At 46.7% G+C, this 19,309-nt stretch overlaps 1 long non-coding RNA gene across 1 annotated transcript; it reads right to left on the bottom strand.

The window, feature by feature from the left end:
• Positions 1-5,726: 5,726 nt before the first annotated feature.
• On the bottom strand, positions 5,727-19,030 carry LOC113624096 (uncharacterized). Its single transcript, XR_003434212.1, has 5 exons — positions 18,573-19,030; positions 12,894-17,703; positions 8,842-9,337; positions 7,760-7,806; positions 5,727-6,807 (listed from the first exon to the last, which is right to left on the bottom strand). It is a non-coding gene; the product is annotated as an uncharacterized LOC113624096 (long non-coding RNA).
• Positions 19,031-19,309: the final 279 nt, after the last annotated feature.

The raw sequence follows: 19,309 nt of genomic DNA, 5'->3' as shown, positions 1-19,309 counted from the left end.
GTATGCTAACACATATATATGGAATCTCAAAAAAAAAAAAAAAATGGTTCTGAAGAACCTAGGGGCAGGACAGGAATAAAGATGCAGACGTAGAGAATGGACTTGAGGACACGGGGAGGGGGAAGGGGAAGCTGGGACGAAGTGAGAGAGTGGCATGGACCTATATGCACTACCAAATGTAAAATAGATAGCTAGTGGGAAGCAGCCGCATAGCACAGGGAGATCAGCTCGGTGCTTTGTGACCACCTAGAGGGGTGGGATAGGGAGGGTGGGAGGGAGACGCAAGAGGGAAGAGATACGGGGATGTATGTATATGTATAGCTGATTCACTTTGTTATACAGCAGAAACTAACACACCATTGTAAAGCAATTATACTCCAATAAAGATGTTAAAAAAGGGCTTCCATGGTGACGAAGTGGTTGAGAGTCCGCCTGCCAATGCAGGGGACACGGGTTCGTGCGCCAGTACGGGAAGATCCCACATGCCGCGGAGCGGCTAGGCCCGTGAGCCATGGCCGCTGAGCCTGCGCGTCCAGAGCCTGTGCTCCGCAACAGGAGAGGCCACAACAGTGAGAGGCCCGCGTACTGCAAAAAAAAAAAAAAAAGATGTTAAAAAAAAAAGAGGCTACATTTCAAAACTCCCTTGCAGTTAGCTCATAGCGTGGTATTTACCACTCCAGCTCCTCCCCCTACGACCCTCCCTGCTCTGACTCTGCTCAGATGCCGTAAGCTATTGGCCCCCTGGAGGCTGTTGAGCTACATCATCCGAGTGTGGCCAGGTGGAGCAATGCCCTCCACCCACACTGGGTTCTGAAGTGAGAAAGAAATGCACTAATTGTGTTAAGCAGCTGAGATTTGGGGGTTATTTGTCGCAACAGCTGGCTTTCTGCAAAACCTATGCCGGAGCTGTCACCCCTGCCTAGAACATTCTCACTCCAGGTATTTCCATAGCGGCCTCCCCAAGTCTCGGGTCAAAGGCCTTTCCATAAAAGCTTCCGGAGCATCCTTCATAAAGGAGCACCTCCACCCACGTGAGCCTGTCGCATTTCTTCAGAAGAGTTGTCATTATCCCCAATATCTTTTTAGCTTTTTCTTTACTTGTTCATCATTGTGTCCTCAATGCACCTGGCACAGAGTAAGCATTCAATAAATATTTGTTGGATGGGTGGATGGTCAGGTGGTAGGTGAGCAGATGAGTGGAGAGAGGGGTGGAAGGAAGGGGGGCATGAACACACAGGTTGACAAATGCAGGACTTTTAGGAAACTGGGAATAGGCTAACATGGCTAGAGAGGAATCTAAAGATAAGTAAAACAGGTAATGGATGTTCTTATATTATTCCAAAAATCCCGCTTTTTAATTCACAGGAATTAGGAAGCCTCTAAGGTTTTTGCAGTCAGAGGAGGTCTTCCAGAATTTTACTTTGGCAGCTGTGTAAACAGCATTTGAGATAGAAAGATTGGAGGTAAGCTGACCAATTAGGAAACCACATGTAATAATAATAATAATAGAGGATGTGAATTATTAACATTTATTGTATCATAAATATATAGCAAGCACTGCACTAATAATGTAGTTGCATTAGAGTTCATTTAATGGTGGTATTATTATGTCTATTTAATAGACATATTAAATAGACATATTTAATATTATGGAGGTGGTATTATTATGGAGGTGGTATTATTAGGTGGTATTATTATGGAGGTGGTATTATTATGTCTATTTAATAGACATGAAAACTGAAGCACAGAGAGGTCAAGTAACTTGCCAACATCACACAGCCAGTGAGCAATGGAGTTACAATTTGAACCCAGGCTGTCTGATGTCACGCCCCATGCTCCTAGTTACCATTTTTATGCTGTGATTACTGTTACACTCAAAGACAGTGGCAGCAGACAAGGAAAGAAGGAGATCCCAACATGAGGAAAAGCCATCAGATATGGCTCCAAAATGTGTAACCCCAGCGAAAACAAAGGAGGGGTAGGATCTGGCTCTTTTTTTTTTTTTTTTTTTTGTGGTACGCGGGCCTCTCACTGCTGTCGCCTCTCCCGCTGCGGAGCACAGGCCCCGGACGTGCAGGCTCAGCGGCCATGGCTCACGGGCCCAGCTGCTCCGCGGCATGTGGGATCTTCCTGGACCGGGGCACGAACCCGTGTCCCCTGCATCGGCAGGCGGACTCTCAACCACTGTGCCACCAGGGAAGCCCAGATCTGGCTCTTTTTAGTGTTTAACTTTGTCTCACACAAAATCTCCTGGATGGCGTATTCCTTTTGTTGCTATTGTTAGAAACTAAGCCTTGTAGTATTTTTTCTTCAGGTAACACACCACAGTGTCTTCACACACGTGCCTTGCTACTTCTGTCGGTTCGCCCAAATTGCCTCACACTAAATGAGGGGGGGCCCAAAAGACAATTACAGAGAACTAGGCAGAGACCCACCAACAGTAAAGATGATAAACGTGTTTCTTAGGAAGTCCGAATAAGTACTTGGGATTACTCAAGCAACGTTAATTTCTCTGGGTGTGCCCCACCTTGGCCTTTCCTGTTCTGATCTTGGCCGTGGGTATTGACAGATCCTGAGCAAGGGTCGGTGCTCCAGACTAGGAGCTGTGGATATCAACAGAAGGTCCTGGGCTCATGGAGCTGTCTTTGCTTTAGGTCTTCCGTTGATCTGATCACAAGTCCCTCTTTTATTTCAAACTGCATGTCTAGGCACGTATGCTGCCTTGCTTCAATTCGGGGCCGACACTGTGGTAATTGTAATTTTTTCCTTTGGTATGCATGTTCCAAACACCCCATGAGTGTTCCTATGGGGACATAATTTAGCTGGACATATTAAATCATGTCATCGGCAGTCACGAGCCAAATGAATTATTGATCAATGGCTGTGAAATCAGAGTGCATCTGCAGAATTACATGTGGAAGCAGGGATTCATTTGCAGTCAACTTTATTCTGGAAGGGTTCCATCTGACTGAGCACTGCCCAGAATGATCTTTTCAGGACTTTGCTTCTCAGGCTTTTAAGTATCTGTATTATGTCTTCGAAAGGGCCTTGCAAACTCTCAGGTAAATATAAGTGCTTTAGTGATTATCATTTCAGGTGATCGCCTTTTATTTAGGAGGTAAAATACACAAAAGGGTTTTCCAGCCTGTATGTTACCAAACCCGACCACCCTCACTCCTACCCAAAATGACACACCGGCACCTCCACCAGGATTCCTCAGCTTCCATGCAGTGATGCTGTGGGCGGCACCGGCTCCGGCACTGCTTCCTTGGCTTTTCTTCCTGGTTTGAGTCCATCTTACCACATATATCCGCATACTTGGTTCCCTCACTTCTTATGCATCATGTGACTTACTTAATCATCTCAATCCCATTAGGCATATGCATCATGTGACTTACATCTCAATCCCATTAGGCAGCACGATTACCATCCTCACTGGACAAGCAAGGGAACAGAGAGGGTTAGGAAATTTCCCTGAGTTGCACAGCTAGTGAGGAGGAGAAGAAAGATTGGAATCCAGGCAGCCTGAATCCAGAGCAGGAGAGCATCCCCGACTCTGCCCACAAGAGGCAGAGGGAAGAAGTGTGTAGGCGATGTTTGAAGAGCCTGCCTTGCTAGTTTACAAATGAACCACGGAGTGTCGGGGTAGAGCGTGGCCCCACAGTCACACAACGCCCCCCCTTCTCCAGTTGGTGCTGTGCAGACTCAAACGCAGATCATCCGGGGCGTCTCAAAATACAGATTCAGACTCCACGGGGAGGCCAGAGTCTGCATTCTAACACACTCACAGGTACCACTGATGCAGCTGGCCATGGATTGCACCCTGGCAGCGAGGTTGCGTGGCTAGCTCAGGATGAAGGAGGGCGAGCGCGTGGGGAGGCTGGTGCATCAGTCACGTCTCAGCAGGAAAGAGACGACACGCTCAAGGGGCCGTGGATGAGCTTAATGAAGAGCCTGTTCACAGAGCAGGGGGCGGCGCAGGGAAGACCAGGACATGGGCCATGGCAGGAAGCCTTGCCCAGGTCTCAGGGGCATGAGGCGGGAGTTCCAGCCATGGGAGGGGGCACCCACGGTGGGCACTGGTGGCCTCAGCCGCTGCCAGGCACAGCCCAGCAGGGACGGAGCCTGGGAAGAATGACCCCTAACTCTCTCTCCTCCAAGTTTTCTGCAGGTGTCTCTCCTGGTCAAACCCAGCCCTGGTGGCTGAGCCCAAGGCACGGGTCAGGCCCAAGAAGGACAGACGATGGTTCTCGAAGGGAAGAAACCTGAACGACTCCCGCTGGGGACTGCCCACCACGACCGACCGCCTGACGAAGGAGGAAGGATCAGGCCAGCTCATTCATTCATTCATTCATTCATCTAAGAGATGTTTTCTGAGCACCTGACACATGCAGCACCTCTCCTAGGCCATGGAGAGAACGTGTCGGCTGAAGCAAATCCCGGGTCCCCTTGGACCTTACACACCCTGTGTCGGGGGCAGGGGAGATACCAGGGAACGGATGAATGTGTAGTACAATGTCAGACAGTGCTGTCGAAAGATAAAGCAGGGTCTGGGAATGCAGAGGGACAAGAGGTGTTCGCACAGATGAAGCAGCCAGGGAGGGTGTCTACGAGGAGAAGACGTGTCAGTGGCGGCCTGAATGAAGCCAGGGGACGGGTGGTAGATGCAGATGGAGGAGACTTCTAGGCAAAGGGCAGCAGGGGGATGAGGGCCCGGGGTACAGCTCCTGGATGGGTGCAGTAGAGAGGAGGGCGCCAGTCTGCTGCCACGCCCCCTGCTATAGGACCCTCTCCCCGTGGTTGGCTGGTGTGGTCTTCTCGGGATGCTGTTCAGCTCCACTTTGGCCTCTCCGTGTCCTGAAGCCCTGGTTCCGGGGCCCTGCACCTCTAATAACATCATGGTCTCATGTGGAACCGCAAGAAGCCCGGCATCCTCTCTTCTGTGCCTGCTAATGGCCTTGGAAAGCTGGAATGGATGGGGGTCAAACCCACCTTTCTCCAAGGCACATCAGACTCTCATCCCAGCTGGCCTCCTGCCTTCAGAAATCTCTGCACCCAAAAAGGTAACAGTCTCCACGACGGAGCACATCTTTAGTTGTCAGAGAATCTCTAAGGAGCTCTCCTTAGAACCCTCCCCAATTCCACTTAGACAGTAGCACCAGGATGGGCCCAGGGATAAGATACAGGGAGGAGATAGAGCTCAGCAAGCATCTACCAAAGGATGAGCTGCAGGCCCCTCGTTCACAGACACTTCTATCAACCCTGATGATGCCCTTGGAGACTTGCCCTTGACTTCAAGGATGAAGACACCACCCTCCACCATGGCAGAAAGGAAAGGCTCTCACCACCACCACCCAACTCTGCACTTCCCAGAAGGTCAGCCTCCAGACCTGCCTTTCTCTCCCCATTCCTCTTCTCATACAGCCTGGGGCAAGGGGGGCTGAGCCTGGGGACGAGGGGGGCGGGTGACATTGGTGGGGCCTGTGGAGGTGTCTGACCCCAACTTCTAGCACTCTGTTAGAATGTGGGAGCACTTAACCTGTTTTGTTTTCTCCCTGCGGGTCCTCATTGCACGAGAAAGGCCCCATGCATCATCTTACTACAAATGAAACTAGCACATGTCCATAGATGGACTTGTGAACAACTCTGGTAAAAAATGTGGTTTGCGAGAGGCGGCTGCACGTTCTCATAGAAATGAGACTTGGCTTTGGGTTTTATTGTAATTCTCACCTTTGCTGCAACCATAATCGAGTCTCATTATAAATCCTGTGTATTTAGTCTTCCGAAGGGCCTCGGTCTGAGGGATACACAAATATTTTTGACGATTGTGACGCAACCCCGTATTTGCCAGACAGGCCATGGGCATGTAGCTAGAAGCGTGGCTGAGACCCCAGGTCCTTCCTCCTCCATCTGAAGCGGCATTTCCTCCAGGAGCCCGTGGAATTTGGGAAAATGTACCTGAAGGAACAGAAAGCGTACGATGCCACATAGTCTGTTACATCAAATAAACAGAGGCCTCGGAACAGGTGACAGATGTTGCTGTCAAAATACATGATCGTGATCACTGAGCTGACAGCGTATGTATCAGTGAGATTGACATATGAGGTTCCAGTCATAAAGTTTGGGCGGTTTTGTATAAAATGATCAAAATAGATGTAATTTCTGCCAGGGCCCCATCTCCCCATATATTGTTGGAAAGCATCCCATTGAAGTTATCCTGACAGCTCTGAGTGGGCTTTGCTTGAAGCGGATTTTATGACCTGCAGATTCCGAGAAGCATTGATGTCCAATTTGTAAATCATCCCGCAGTCCGTTAGACACGTTCCCAAGCACTGCACCCTCCTGGTCCAGAGACAGATGGTGCTTATGGAAGGACCAGTTTGACAAAAACATCGTTCTGCCGGCCATCACCTTGGAGGAATAGAGCCCACTCCGAGTCTGGGCTGCTGATGGCATTATAATAATGATCGTAATAACACACGTCTTTGTGCGCTTACTGCGTGCCAGGCACTCTTCTAAACACGGTGTGTGTTATTTCACTTAACCTTTCAATAGTCACACAGTGCAGATGCAGATGAGGAAACTGAGGCACAGAGCCGGATAGGAGACAGTGGCAGGCTAAAGAGTTGAGACAGTGGAAAAAAATAGAGATGGAGGCCTGCTATGGCTGTTTTAACTTCTATTCCATGTTTCTAGGATGGATTCCTTATCTTTTGCGCTGACCAGTAGAAAACAAAGGCCATTGTATTGTACTTGCCACACGCATTTCTCAGGTGTTCACACGCGGTTCAATTTCACTCTGTGGATCTAAGGATAAGATTTCTTTAGGGAACTCCACACCATGGCATTGGCCACATGGTGCTACAAAACAAAGAAGCCACATTTGCAATAGCCAAAAATTGCTTTGAGTAGTAAAGCGTGACTTTAATAAGCTTTCAACGTTGTACTTGCGTGATTTACAATGGACGTTTCCTAACCGCCATTCCTATAGCTAACACCCTGGCAAAAATTTTAGGGCCTAATTTTCGTTAGAGAAATGATTTTCCTTTTGGCAAATGGCCTCTGAAGGAGAAGAGGCGTTTGCATCAATTATTTGACCCTAGAGACATAGTATTGATCTACAAAATGAATTTTAGAAGGGGGAGAGGCAGGAAGAGAGAGAGGGAAAAAGAGATTTTAAGTGACTTGCACGCAGTGAAGCCAGAAGAGCGTCTTGGCCAGAGGGAGAAGAGAGCTTCCTGTCCTGCCTCCAGGGCAATCCCATCTCACGCTTGTGTTTTCACTGCTCACTTATTCAATGTTACCGAACACCAAGTTCCGTTGTATCTTATTTACCTACTGAAGTAAAGCCTGTAACGGCGGAAGTGAACACAGAGGTGTTGCTTAGAAAAAGCCCCATTTGAACAGCTGCAGACTGTTCAGGACACTGGACAAAGCCAAAGAAAAAGCAGATGCCTCACCCAAAGAGTTAGAGGCTGTCCCGACAGGGCTGTGACGAGAACGGAGTGACAAAGCGAGGTGCAAAAGGGAACGGCCCCCCAGATTCTCCTCCGCTCTCCAAAAGCATCGCTGTGTGCTTTCCAAGCTGTAGTTCAACACGGTGGAATCCCTGAAATCGAATTCCAAACAGTTTGACTAAAGAGAACATGCCCCCAGTTTCTAGAACCCAGACACGGTGATCTGCAGGCTGGTTGTTTGGCCTTTACAGGGACCTGGTTTCACCTGTTCCGCACCGCACCATGCATATTACAGAGCCTACCTGAAAAAATACATCGATTCTGAGGTCACCCATCAATAAATCAACTCCTGCAGACAAGACACAGACAAATGAATGCTACAGAATGCCTGAAAGGGCCTTGACCTGGCCCCCCTCCCTCCCCACCAGCCATGTGACCTTCCACCCCCCACTGAAGCCCCCTGGGCCTTGTTTCCATATTAAAAAACTGACTTATTTTTTTAATGTCTGCTCCATCTGTGTCAGGCTTGGTTTGTCTCCTGCCAGTTGTAAGTATCAAATAAATTCCTGATGCAAAAGCATTGTGTGTGCTGCACACCCACCTAAAACTGCCTGTCTGCCAGATAGGCTCCCTTTCAGAGCCCCTGTATGGTTAGCTAGGGATATTCGACTATTTGGGCCAATAGAATGGGTAGAAATGTATTTTGCATGTAAGAAGGATATCAATTTAGGGGCCAGAGGAGGAGCTATTTGGGTTGAACTGTGTCCCACAAAAAAATCATCATTAATGACAGGGGGGTGGGCGCTGAAGGGGCAATAGGACGAAGGCAGCAGAGATGAACTCAGGATGGGAGAGAAGAGAGCAGAGCTCAAGCTCACGGGGGTGCAGCTGCCACTTAGTTTTAAGGAAAGAGCGGGGTCTGTGACTTCCACACAGAATAACAGAACTACTCCTGCCAGCATCACCCTTGCCTAATCTCGGGGCTGGGACGCAGTCCCAGAAAAACCCTGTTCGAAGACAAACCTTTGCTCCCGCGTCATAATGGCTCATTGGCAAGGCTTCTTTGGTTCTTATCAGAGGGCAGGCCTCACAGGGATGGGGAGAAGGCCGGGGTAGGAAAGTGAGAAGGCCGCACAGGGCCCTAAAGTGACACACAGGAATGCCTCCACCAAAGCCCCCAAAGGACCCGTGATCCACAAACAACCCTTCTAAGGATTCTCACATGAGCTTTCCTGCCCCAGCATGTCACTGGTTCTGACAGAATCCCCGCTAACTGGGTGAGTTTATCCAGGTCGTTCTATACACGAATATCCAGCATCCGGTCTGAGTTGGTTTTGTCCGGGGCCATGGGGCCTAACAGGGTGGAATCTCCTGGGATTCATACCTGAGAATGGACACAGGCCCAAGCAGGAAGGAGACCCACCAGCAGGGCCAGGCACAGGGATGAGGGGACAGGACCCCCGTGGGAACTGAGAGGCAATCCATCGGGTGGGTGCACTGTCCTGGGCGTCTGGAAGGTGTGCAAGGAGGTAACCGTCTCGATGGGTGATGGATCCCAAGAAGGGGGGTCGCGGTTGGCCTGTCAGCCAGGAGCAGGACCTCAGCAGACACAGGGCGGGTTGGGAGGCCACAAGCCAGTGCCAAGGGAGGCCCCAACCAAGGCAAGATGGCACCGGAAGAGCCAGGATGCTACAGATAACACTTCGAGGACTCAAGGATGGGGAATCAGAAAAAAAACAAAGACCAGTCCTGGGCTCAGGAGCAAGGCAGAATCCAGGTAGGCAGTCCCTGGAGGCTGAGTTCCATATAGATCTCCACTCATTTTTAGATTCTTCTCTCATATAGGTCATTAACTGATTCACTTTGCTGTACACCTGAAACTAACACAATTGTAAATCAACTATACTCTAATAAAAATTATTTTTAAAAAGTGAAAAAAAAGAGCAGATAACAGAAAACACTAAGCAGAAAGTTAACCCATATTTCTTTCCCTAAAAGCAATTGATCATTAACAGCCTGATGCATAAACATCTATATTTTTCCTACGCATATATATGCACAATATATTTCTGGGTTTACATCTATACTTATGTAAATTTTACCCCCCAAAATGGAGTAACTAACCCCCATGGGCTAGTAACATGGGTATACTGCCAGACTCTTTCACGAGCAGCTTTTTGAAACCTAACAATATATCATGCATATTCCCTATGTCAAAAAATATTGATCAATATCATCATCTTAAATGATTGGTATAATATTTATTTTATACATCTACCATAATGGGCTTTACAAATCCTCCATTGGTAGATATTAAAGTTTTCCCATTTTCTTGAATTTATAAATGGTGCTGCAGTAAATATCCTTGTATGTTAGTTCCTTAAGTTCCTAAGAGTGAAATCATCAGATCTAAGCTCATTTTTAGTTATCTGTTGCCAAACTGAACTCCATGTAGCAGCTCATGAATATTTATGTGAGAGGTCCAGTCTCTCAACGGCTCTGGACCTCAGGGTCATCTATCACTTGGAAGTTCATTTGTTTAGACCATCCATAAGCGGTCTCGGGTCCCCCACCCCCTTAGTAAAATCTCAATAAAACAGACTTGCACATTGTCAGGGCACAGACCTCAGGAAACATAAAACTAAGATCTTGAGAAAAATGTATGTGTATTTATTCAGAGAGTTAACAATTCCCTTCCAATTCTTACTTCCATATTAAAATCTTTTCTTGCTATCTGTTAATACTCTATTTGAATTGTTCCTCACAATTCATATCAATGGACCATCAAAATAAAATCTACTAGCATACAAAAAAATCACTTTACAAAAAACATCAATATTACTGTCAATATTTAATCAAATTTAAGCAGAATTAACAGTCATGGCCTTGTCCAAACACAGGCACTGGATCATGGTTACGAGACAAGAAGCACGTAGCTGTGTTGTATTTAGCTGAGGACCGCTTTGCTCATCACACGTAGGCATAACCTGTAATCAAGGGTGAGGTCACCCAACACATAAGCACAATTACTGGGGCGGGGGGTGCTTTCTTCTTACAGCAATATCTAACTAATTAGGGTTTTCCTTGAGGAAAAAGAAAACACCTTTATTTAGACTTTCAAAAAAGATATTTCGTCAAGTCCCAAAGACTGGGTGTTATGGACAAGAATGTTTTTGTTAGGAATGGAACACTGAGTAAGAACTGGCTAAGACAGAGATGGAAGAATGCAGGCTGAATAAGGGACCATGAAGTCTGTGAGCTCCCTGACTTTGGGTGGAGCCCCACCTACAGCAAGCTTTCACAAACCCACTGAGATGCATCTAATGGTATACTTTCAGGAGAAAGAATCTAAAACACAATCGCTCAGGGACCAGTGACATCATAACAGGTCAGCATTCTAGGGGAGAGGGTTCTTCAGTTAAATAATTAGGGAAACAACTTATTCAATTTCTCTCTCTCTCTCTCTTGAATATTCACGAAGTACATTACCATTTTTAAAGACCAGAAGATGCCCTTTGATTTAAAAAAACCATCTTTAATTGTCTTTACCCCATAATTGTTCAAAATCCCTTTGCTGAATGAACACCTATTATAGTCTTATAGAGCATCAATGTTTCATGAACCATAAACTGACCTGAATTGTACATATGAGCCCATGGATACCAAATCTATCCATCATAACTAGTGATGCAAAGGTAAACTGGCTCTTCATTAAAAAAAAAAAAAAAAAAAAAAAGCCTTTGCAGTGTCTGCCAATTTCCGTGGTGTAAATGCTCCCACTGTAGCTGATTTGAAGGAAGGCTGTGCTTCACAACCTTCAAGGAGTTGTCTAGGCTATTTCTTGAAAATTCAAGGTGATTCTAGCCTCCTAAAGAGCAAACCAAACTCTGAAACGTGATCGTAAAGTAAACAAAAAACATCTGTCAACCTTGACACAGCTAACATAGCTCTTGGGAAAACACAGGACCAGATTAAATCTTAGTGAAATGGTGAATGAATTAATTTCCCCCTGACATACCTGGTGTTGTTCTGGTGAATATCTCTACAGAAAGAGATTAGAGAAGCAGAAGAAAGGCAACAAAAATCATCCAAAGGATTAGAAGAGCTTCGACGTGAACGAAATATAGAAATATGAAGTTTGGAAATATGAAGACTGAGAAGTGAGCTGATTGAGACCTGCAAAGGCATTAAAGTATAAATAGAAAGGGAGAACATTAAAAAGAAACTACCATGGTTGATCTCTTCCACATGCTGGCGAGAGACACGCAAATATGCACACAGCCAGCAGGAGGGTGACTCAAATCTAGCTGGGAGAAATTTTTTAGAAATGAGTAGGACTCATTCCTAAAAAGGGTGGGCACTGAGAGAAAAGCGGGCAATGAGAGGAGAAGGTTAATTGACCATTGGCCAAACCAGAAACAAGGAGGCATCAATCAGTTTCACAGGAAGAGATGCTACAGTTCTACAGAAATCGTTGCCCTGCTCATCTCTGAGGTGAGAACATCACAGGGCAGGATGTCATTGCCCAGCCCCTTCCTTCATCTCCCTTTACCTGCAAGGCCAGGCCAAGTGACACTGAGCTGACAGAAGCCAAGCTTTCCATTGAGAAGGTGAACATTTGGGAAAAAGCCTGCCTTGGATGTTCCCAAGACCTACTGGTGAGGACCATTATGTCTCGTCAACTTGCCGGGGCCAAGAAACTTCTACTGCTGGCCCTGGGGAATTTAAAAATGAACATTTCATCTTTCAGCCTTCCCTGGCCAGGTTCAAACTGTAGGGTCCAGGACTCAGGAAAACTGTTTCTAAAAACACATCACATAGGAATTTTTTTCCCTAACCAATGTGTAAGCAATTTGGGAGCAATCAAACAATACAGGCTTCCTACTAAGAGAACAAAAAAATTCTGGACCTGTGCATGGGGATGGGAGATCCATGTTATCGGGACCTGCCCAATGAGTGTCTCACGTTGACAGGGTGTCACCGGTCACATGCAGCTCAGCTTCACAGAGCCTCCAGGGACATGGCCACTTACTGCACAAGATGTTCATGCACCACAATTAGAATTAAATGAGCATATGGCAGGAAAAATCTGCTCACAGGAAAAAAAAAGAAAGAAAACTAATATCACAGGGAAATGGTACAAATTACACAGAGTGGTCCGAGAGTCTGTGGACACAGCAATGCCAACCTGAGGATGAAGAGCTGGGAGCTGCCCACACCGTGGGCCACCCCAGGGGAGGATGCTGCGTGTGCGGAGTTCAGACCACTCGTGGCTTCTGACTGCAACTGAAAATCCAGCTGTCCTGTCCCTGCTGACGACTGTGTCTCTTACAAGGATTTAGCAAACAAGGCTCCTTGCTTTGAAGATTAAATCCTGTTAACTAGGATTGAAAGATACTTCACAGAAAGGGAATTAGCAATCAGTTTAATTTTTACCTTGACTTATATTTTAGTTGCTTTGGCTTCAAAGAGGATGTCCTTGAAAGGCTCTGCATCATGACCCGTGGGTCATAGCATCAGAGAGCACCCAGGCACTTCCTATAAAGGGGCCGAATGATCACGTTAATGGGCCCTCATTCGTTAAAGGAAGGCTTCACGGCTTTACAAATGATGCCCTTTATTCCTCTAGTCACCCTGCAAGTATCAAACCACCAGAGGAGTTTCTGATCTCCATCACTGGCCAATTTTGGCTCTAGCTGAACTGTCCAACAGAGCTCCGGACTGCGACATCTGCATGCAGTCATCCTGGCTCCAGCGAAGAGGACTTAGTTATTAAATCTGACACTCCTTTGGTCCAGTTTTCTCAAGTAAATAAAATCCATTTTGTGGTGCTGGTTGCTAGTTCAAGTTCCTGACAAGGATCTCACAGATTCACCTCACTAACCACAAGAAAGGTGGAACTCAACACAAGCCAGTAACAGGACCTGGAAACTGCTTGTGGTAACTGTTCTCTAATTAGCCACACCTCCAGTAGGTATGCCCCCCTGCAGTCCCTCTCACCTTGAATCTTGGCCCAGCTGGAGTAGCTGATAAAATGTGACAGAAGCATTGCTGTATGACTTTCAAGGCTTGGGGGCAAGTTTCTGCCTTTGCCTCTTGAAAGGCTGGTTCTGGAGAAAGCCAGGCCCTAAGCAAGAAGTCTGGACACCTGGTCCCACCATGCTGTGAGGGCGCCCTTGCTGGCATGTGGAGAAGCGGCATGGAAAGATGCAGGCAACCGCAGCTGTTCCAGCCATCCATGCGAGCTGGGCGCCAGGCGTGAGTGAAGAAGCTGTCTGGAACCCCTGCCCGGTCAAAACTTCAGATGAATTCCAGTTCCAGTCACCCTCCGACGGCAGCACTTGAGAGACCCCGAGAGAACTGTCCAGCTGAAATCAGCCAAGCCACAGAGCTGTGATTTACAGCAACTTGTTATTACTTTAAACCACTAAGTTATGCAGCAAGAGGTAGCAGGATGCATGTTCCTCTCATATTTCAAATCCAAGGTTTGGATTCCAAATAACGTCCGTCAGAATGAAGGAGGGTGAAGAGGCAGGAAGTGGGTTCGTGTCCTGAAGGAAGAGGGATGCAGGGAAAAAGTACCACATGAACCACCATCATTACCCGAGTGCCCAGACAAAACTCACCTGTGACCACAGTTCCCCTGCGTCCTCCTACGTTTGCATAAGTTTTCCCATTTGCCCAGAATACTTGCTTCTAAACATCTGCTGGAAAACTCCTTACTCATCATTTAAGTTGCAACATTTGTGCCCCATCCTCCAAGAAGCCTTCCCAACCCGTTCACATGACTGTTCCTCTAAATTCTGACTTTCTCTGTCTTTCCACCACGCTTCATTAGCAACTGCCACCATCTCATGATTGCCTTCTGCATCTTTATCTCTTGAGGGCAGGGATGGTCTCTGTATTAGTTTCCTAGGGCTGTTGTAACAAAGCACCACAGGCTGGGGGAAGACCGACAGACCTGCATTGTCTCTCAGTTCTGGAGGCTGGAAGTCCGAGGTCAAGGTGTCAGCAGGATTTGTTCCTTCTGAAGGCTGAGAGGGAAGGCTCTGTCCTTCCTGCCTCTCTCCTTGGCTTGTAGATGGCCGTCTTCTCCCTGTGTCTTCGTGGGGTCACCTTCCCTCCAGGTGACTCTCTTATAAGGACATCAGTCCAATTGGATCAGGGCGGCCCTAGTGAGCTCACATTAACTTGATTCCCTCATTAAAGACCCTCTCTCCTAGATGGTCACATCTGGAGGTACTGGGGGTTAGAACTTCAGCACATGGACAAGGTGGGGGACAATTCTACCCATAATGGCATCTTATTCTTCTAGGTGTTTCCAGCTCTCAGCGAGTAGTTCCTCTTGGCAGGGAGGAAGAACAAGCAAGGCCAGAAAGGGAGAGACAGGTGAGGAAGGAAAAGGGAAGAAAAGAATGCCTCTGCGTGTAGAGAGACAAGGAGAAAGTTCAAGAAGAAGGGTGTGGGCAGGTGGCCAAAGTCTGTGGTGATAACTCCAGTGAAAGGAGAAAACTACCCCATCAGAGTTTCCCACTGCTCTGGAAAGGTGACTCCTAGGATGCCTATCACCTGGAGGAATAAGAAAGAAATAAGATCATAAACAACGTAGAGAAGACCAGTGGTCAATGTCGGGGGCAGGGGGAGGAAAGATGTCAGCAGGATATGAAAAGTGGTTCAAAGGCTGGTCTATGAGGCAGAGAAGAGAGGAGGTAGAGGAGAGATGCTGGGAACGTGACAGAGAGATGCTGGGAACATGACTGAGAGATGGAGTTTCCAGTAACACTTACTGCACGTCTCACGTAAAATGCTGGCAGAGAAATAGATGAACTTTAATTCTCCTGCTTTGATTATTAGAGTAGACAGCGGTTAGAAGAAATAGACAACAGGAAATAGAGAAATAGAGAGGCACTAAGTGGACGAGCACCTAATTCAAAATAACAGAATTTTCTATGAGCACAAAATGGAAACATATCTATACAAACAGGCATAATTTTAGGCACACAAATATAGTTAATTGCAGCACAAATGCACTGGGGTGTAGGTTGGCTGCATTTAATTGAAAATAATATCAAGAAATAGTCTTAAATCACTTTGCCTAACACAACACAAAGAATTCAAATATTTTAAAATGTGATGAACAAGATGGGAAAACCCAGCTTCACCTCTGAATTTAATTCTATCAGAGAAAAAAAATTAGTTCACATCTAACGATCACTACATAAATAGAAAGATATTTTATAAACGTAGTACCAAATAAATGTCTTGATGTCTAAATTTTCTTCCTGAAAATATTTAGGCTGTAAAAGAATTGTTACAAAAATATTCCTACAGAAAGACACAGTTTGTTATCTCCTTGTAAAGGGCATTTGATCACCATAGATGTTTCACAGTATGGATACAGCTGTTTCCAAGTCAGTTTGGAATGGGTGTCATGGTTGCTTTGTAAACAATATATTTTTTAATGAAACCCTACAGTCGGCTTAGGGAAAATAATTCTCTACCCAGCAGTAGCACATGAAGAGAGCATTTGAAAGTTTTTAACACTAAAATGAGAATAGACTCTCCTCCAGGTATCCCGGTGCTGGAGTAACCGGCACTTAATACAATGCAGCGTGTGGCTAGAATATTCTTCCAGCTAAATATAGGCCAGAAGTCAAGAGAGGCAGGGAGTGGGGAGAAGACAGTCGATGCGCTTAGAAATTCTTGGCTTTTCGTTATTGAAGTGCTGTCTGTTCACCTGCTACATCCAAATCAGAGCGCCCGGCTTGGCCCTTGTGTTGTGAACAGGGATTGTCTGAGCCGTGGGCAGCTAGATGGCTCTGAGCCACTTCTCTTGTCAGGGATGAATCAATCATCTCCAAAGATGTCAGCATCTGCCCAAACCATTTTCTATTAGAATAAATGGCAGATGGTGGTGTTTTTATATTTAATCAGCTCCACCAAATGCAGTTTCATCTCTTATAGAACGAGACCATCTGCAACGTGTAGGTGTACAGATCTCACTAAATGCCCGCTACTGAAACTTTTCTCTGGGAGGTAAAGCCATACATGCTAACGTTTGTTGACACGAAGTACAATAAGCCCGGAAATCCTTTAAAATAAAGCCCCATGTTTTTAATAAATACTTGCATTTAATAATGCTAAATATTTATGGTTGGCATGCCCTTCATAGGAGGTTCGCAAGGAAGGTTTATGTTTCCTGCCCAGCATAGCTTTCAACCATGTCTGGAAGCCTCTGGTTCTAAACTGTGAAAATACTCTCACAAAAAAAGCAGTCCTTTTCTTTGCCTGTGAATCAGCTTGACGAGCATTTTACCTTGACTTTGACATGCCCTCTTTCAGGGTGGGTCAGCTGTGGCTGCCACCTTGAGACACACATACACCCACAAATACTCACACTCACACATGACCACAACACCAATATAAAATATCCCTAGCACGCACACTGGTGTATCACCACCTGGGGTAGGGGGGGTCTGACCAGATGTAAAAAATGGAATACTTATTTCGAAATGCTGGCAGATGGGACCCCACTTTGTTGGCCACAGAAAGCGGTGAGCAATCTTACCTCCAACCGTAGTTTTTACATTTAATTCCTTCTAGAATTGGAAGTGAGGGTCAGCGTAACAGGGGTCTAGAGAGCGAGCTCTGTTCCCATGGGGAGGGAGTAATGGCTGCACCCCTATGTCCCCAGGATAGAAGAGTCTGCCAGTGCAGAAGGTTCTGGAATTTTGGGTCTCATTGTAACACAGGAGGAGAGCAGTAAACCTCTCCCCAGACACAGGGTTACTGTGGAATCAGCAGGTAAGACATCGTCCAACCTGATGGTGTCATTAGGTTATTATTTTAAACTTTGACAAGCTCCAGACTCTCAAAGTACAAACCCCTTTTCCCGGCCCCCAGGACTCTTCCAGCCCGGCCCCAGCTGCTCCCCTCTCCCCTCTGCTTCATGGACTCGCATTCTTCAAAGAGCACCTCAAAGACACTTCCGCTGTGCAACTTTTCTGGCACACCTAGAGCCACCCCTCCGAGGTTCCCTCTGCTCTTCATGTTTGCTTGCAACTGAATGTCCCAGTTACTTGGTTACCATTCTGTATCCTCACTTCACTTCGTATTCTGCTTTATTCTTCTTTGTATTTACTCCTTTCATCTTCTCATGCTAGCCTAGTGCAGAGCAAGGCGGTCGGTAAAGGTCTGTTGAATGAATGAATGCATTGCAGGCATCCGTTATCTAGAAATACCGTACCTGAGGAGAGTAGAGAAGGACAGGGCTTATTTTCTTTCCCCCAAATCAACAGAAAGGAAGCAAAGTAAACAGAAAGAGAAGGATGGAAGGAAGTGGAGGAGGAATGAGGTGGTGCCTGAGCAGCATTCGGTTGGTGAAAAGTCAAACAAAAATTAAGACCCCTATAACAGAAGTGGAATACAGTGTATTCCAAGTTCTTCGGGAAAATGCACTTGGCATTAAGCAGCTTCCCATTGGTTATAACTGACAGGACATCCAATAGACATCTCAAATGTAATGTGTTCCCCAAAAAAACCCTATTACCTGACCCTCCCACCCAGCCCCTTCCTTACAAGCCCATCACCAAGATCAGGTCTCCTCTTGTTTCTTCTCTCTCAGGAAACAGCCGGATCACCACCAGCTGCTTAGGCAGGAACTTAGGAGCCGTGGGTCCTGCGAGTGGGGACCCCAGCACTGCACGGCCATCCAGCCGACGCTCACGCCGCCCATGACACCAGCCCATGGTAGACACTCAATAACTACCGTCAGCTGACTGGTGGATTCTTCCAATATAACCAGTATTTCAGTTTTCTGTAGAAGAGCCACTTAAATAAAAGTATATTGAGGGGCTTCCCTGGCGGTCCAGTGGTTAAAACTCTGCGTTGCCACGGCAGGGGGCATGGGTTCGATCCCTGGTCGGGGAGCTAAGATCTCCCATACCGTGTGGCAGACCCAAAAAGTAAAAAATAAAATAAAATAAATTTTAAAAAACCAGTATATTCAGACTTTTGGAAAGTTCCTACCTCTGATTCCCTTGGCGGATACATTTCATCCTTCTCACTCCATGGCACTAAAAATGGTGTCTAATTCAGGGCCGTATGGTGGCTCACCTGAAATTTGTCCAGGTAGTGTCTCTTTCTGAAGATCATGGGCCTTTAGCCTCTGTCCATTCAGTAGACAAATACTTGCTAAGGAGCTTCCAGGACCCACTGGAGGCATGTGCAGACAGCTGGACTCTGGGAGGGCTGAGTGCGGGGAAGACAACCACGGGGAAGGGGCAGCCGCCAGCCTTGGGAGAGATCAGAAACCTCCCCAGAAGGGGCACTTGAAGGACCTCAGGGCATTTCAGGAAGGAGGCGTGGCCCATGGCCACAAGGGAAGTTGTGAAATCACTCAGGCCATGCATCCACGGGCCTGGAACTTGACAGTGACAGACGTGTGTAACCACAGCTCAGTTTCTACAGCAAGTGCCCCTCAAATGCCCCCAAGTGAGCTCCATGCAGAGCCAGCCAGAAGTCCTCAATGTCATGACCAGCATTTCTTGTCAGTAGGAGTCACAGGAACCTGTCACATGCAGTCTGTTCCTGCAGTTGAGGAAATAGGCCCTTGTGCCATTCATGGACGTTTAAGCAGAAATTCAGACGTGAAATCTCTTTGAGAATATAGAGCTAGAAAAGATGAGGATAATAATGCCTGTCTCAAGGGGGGAGGATCTTTATAGCTCCCTATAAACTGGGATGTTCTCTAAGGTCACATACAGGATGTCTCTGTCTTTGTCCTGGACACCAAGAACCTGGGACTGACGTGATGTTAAACCCAAGGACCGCTATCACCCTTATGTTCAGCG

The sequence above is a fragment of the Aethalodelphis obliquidens genome, unplaced genomic scaffold, assembly GCF_003676395.1.
Source record: "Aethalodelphis obliquidens isolate GAN/ISIS:26980383/991018 unplaced genomic scaffold, ASM367639v1 scaffold12, whole genome shotgun sequence".
Taxonomy (NCBI): Eukaryota; Metazoa; Chordata; class Mammalia; order Artiodactyla; family Delphinidae; genus Aethalodelphis; species Aethalodelphis obliquidens.
Note: the sequence above shows the minus strand (reverse complement) of the source record. Positions and strands in the feature narration are given on the sequence as shown.